This window comes from Triticum aestivum, chromosome 6A (genome assembly GCF_018294505.1).
Source record: "Triticum aestivum cultivar Chinese Spring chromosome 6A, IWGSC CS RefSeq v2.1, whole genome shotgun sequence".
NCBI lineage: Eukaryota > Viridiplantae > Streptophyta > Magnoliopsida > Poales > Poaceae > Triticum > Triticum aestivum.
The window spans coordinates 80,775,538-80,779,290 of NC_057809.1; positions in this window are offsets into that span (position 1 = coordinate 80,775,538).

Below are 3,753 nucleotides of genomic sequence, written 5' to 3' on the forward strand. Positions count from 1 at the left end.
TGGCTCACGCTCATGTATTGCGTGAAAGTTGAAAAGGTTTGAGAACGTCAAAAGTATGAAACAATTGCTTGGCTTGTCATCGGGGTTGTGCATGATGTGAATATTTTGTGTGGTGAAGATGGAGCATAGCCAGACTATATGATTTTGTAGGGATAGCTTTCTTTGGCCATGTTATTTTGAAAAGACATGATTGCTTTATTAGTATGCTTGAAATATTATTGTATTTATGTCAAAGGATAGATTATTGCTTTGAATCACTCGTGCCTTAATATTCATGCCATGATTAGGCATATGATCAAGATTATGCTAGGTAGCATTTCACATCAAAAATTATCTTTTTTATCATTTACCTACTCGAGGACGAGCATGAATTAAGCTTGGGGATGCTGATACGTCTCCGTCGTATCTATAATTTTTGATTGTTCCATGCCAATATTATTCAACTTTCATATACTTTTTGGCAACTTTTTATATTATTTTTGGGACTAACATATTGATCCAGTGCCCAGTGCTAGTTCCTGTCTGTTGCATGTTTTTGGTTTCGCAGAATATCCATATCAAATGGAGTCCAAACGGGATAAAAACGGACGGAGCTTATTTTTGGAAAATATGGAAAATTCGGAAGGAAAATCAACGCGAACCAGTGCCCGAGGTGGTCACGAGGCAGGGGGCGCGCCCCCCTAGGTTGCGCCCCCTACCCTCGTGAGCCCACCGTAAGGCAGTTGACGCTCTTATTTTGCCGCAAGAAAGCTAATATTCAGGAAAAAAATCACGGCGAAGGTTTCAGGCCAATCGGAGTTACGGATCTCCATATATATACGAAACGGTGAAACAGAGCCAGAACAGAACGCAGAACCAGAGAGAAACAGAGAGATAGATCCAATCTCGGAGGGGCTCTCGCCCCTCCCATGCCATGGAGGCCAAGGACCAGAGGGGAAACCCTTCTCCCATCTAGGGAGGAGGTCAAGGAAGAAGAGGAAGAAGGGGGCCCCTCTCCCCCTCTCCTCCGGTGGCGCCGGAACGCCGCCGTGGTCATCATCATCATCACCGCGATCTTCACCAACACCTCCACCATCTTCACCAACATCTCCATCACCTTCCCCCCTCTATCTATAGCGGTCCACTCTCCCGTAACCCTCTGTACCCTCTACTTGAACATGGTGCTTTATGCCTCATATTATTATCCAATGATGTGTTGCCATCCTATGATGTCTGAGTAGATTTTCATTGTCCTATCGGTGGTTGATGAATTGGCTATGATTGATTTAATTTTCTTGTGGTTATGTTGCTGTCCTTTGGTGCCCATCATATGAGCGCGCGTGTGGATCACACCATAGGGTTAGTTGTATGTTGATAGGACTATGTATTGGAGGGCAAGAGTGACAGAAGCTTCAACCTAGCATAGAAATTGATGCATACAGGATTGATGGGGGACCAATAAATCTTAATGCTATGGTCGGGTTTTACCTTAATGAACATTAGTAGTTGCGGATGCTTGCTAATAGTTCCAATCATAAGTGCATAGAATTCCAAGTCAGGGATGACATGCTAGCAGTGGCCTCTCCCACATAATACTTGCCATCGGTCTAGTAAAGTAGTCAATTGCTTAAGGGGCAATTTCGCAACTCCTACCACCACTTTTCCACACTCGCTATATTTACTTTATTGTTTCCTTATCTAAAGTTCTAAACAACCTCTACTTTTTATTTACGTAATCTTTATTATCTTGCAAACCTATCCAACAACACCTACAAAGTACTTCTAGTTTCATACTTGTTCTAGGTAAAGCGAACGTTAAGCGTGCATAGAGTTGTATCGGTGGTCGATAGAACTTGAGGGAATATTTGTTCTACCTTTAGCTCCTCGTTGGGTTCGACACTCTTACTTATCGAAAACTGTTGCGATCCCCTATACTTGTGGGTTATCAGAGACCATGGACCAGAGGGGAAACCCTTCTCCCATCTAGCGAGTAGGTCAAGAAAGAAGAAGAAGGAGGGGGGCTCTCTCCCCCTCGCTTCCAGTGGCACCGGAGTGCCACCGAGGGCCATCATCATCACCACGATCTACACCAATACCTCCGCCATCTTCACCAACATCTCCATCACTTTCCCCCCTCTATCTACAACGGTGTCGGTGTTCTAAGAACGGGGGTCCAGCGCGGCCCATCTTCATCAGCTCAAGCTCAAGACCCTCGCGAGGGGCCAAGCCTCGCAGGGCGGACGACAGAAAGCTTCCTCAGAGGCAGCCTCATCAGGCAGGCTCGCGAGGAGGCGGAGAGATCAAGGCAGGGATACCTCGTGAGGAGCCCCTGACGCAAGCCATGACGATCGAGACCAGGCGGGCGCCGGCCTGCGCAGTGTTCTTGTTTCCCCTTTGGTGCAAAGGGGGCAAGCACAGGCCAAGGCATCGGGCAAAGGTTGCCATTCTGGTGCAATGAGACCAAGACCAGCAGAGCGGCAGGACGGAGGTCACCGTGGAGCCCAAGACGGCGTCATCACCAGTACTTTTTGGCAGCCGAAGACTACCTTTGGTCAGGATAACTTGTACTAGATGTTCCCCTTCAAAATGGCCAATTGTTGGCGCCCTTCCCGCTCATTATTTGGGGAGAGGCCCAGGGCCTCTATAAATAGAGCTAGCCACCACAGAGCAGAGGGGGGAAGAGGGGGAGGCAGAAAGAGAAAAAGGGAAGGAGAGACATCAAGAGATCGAGAGATCGACACACCTAGACATCTAGAGATATGATAGAGCCCTAGCAGAGAGAGAGGGGCGACTGAACTCACCCAAGCAGTTCATCGCACCAGCTCAAGAACACCTCTCGCGAGACTGTTCTTCCCTTGTACTGTTCATCATCAGCCCCTGAGGCAATCCACCACACCACACACTGGAGTAGGGTATTACACCACAACGGTGGCCCGAACCAGTATAAACCTCATGTCCCTTGTGTCGTTCGTTGTTTTCATCTTAGATCACGCGAGGAGATTGGACGTAGATCGGTAGGGGAGAGATCTCCACGCACACCCCAGTGTTCGAACCTCAAGGGTCTGCCGGAACCCAAAATCCAACATTTGGCGTGCCAGGTAGCGGTGCGCCGGAATCTTTCTTCCGTTGTTCGCATATGATCTTCCGTCGTGTCCATGGCTAACGCTCGTCAGGCTCGCGCCGAGCGTCGAGCTTCTCTCGCCACCCGCGTCGCCCAGACGGCGCCCGTCGGCGGACGCCCTCGTCGTTCCCTGTCGCCTGCCGCCAACGCCGCCACCGGCCCGACAGGGAACGAGCAGCAGGCCTCATCCCAGCATCCTTCGGTACGGGCGGGAGGGCCGCACCGCCACACCGTCGCTAACTCCAGCTACTTCGTCGTCCCACGCCCGTCGTGCCCCCACGGATGCGCACGCCGCCCTGCTCCTGGCAAGAGAGCTCCTGCACTACCGCCCCGTCGACGACCTCTATGAGGATTGGCTCACCCGCATCACCAAGCTCGTCAGCGCCGCAGGGGGCTCCCCCTTGCCGTCCCTCTTGCTGCCTCGCCCTCCATTCCGCGTAGGAGGCGAGGATCAGGAGGTGCCTCCACCACCTCCTCCCCAAGAAAGGAGCTGCCAAGAGATCCCTCGTCCCCAAGAAGGTGCTCACGCGCTCCCAGCACCGACGCGCCAAGATCGCGTCCCTGCACCTCCACGCCAAGACCCCGCGCTGCTCCAAGCGGCGGCGCGCGGTAATCCCCAGGAACAAGCCCAGCACCAGCAAAAGGCGCCGGTG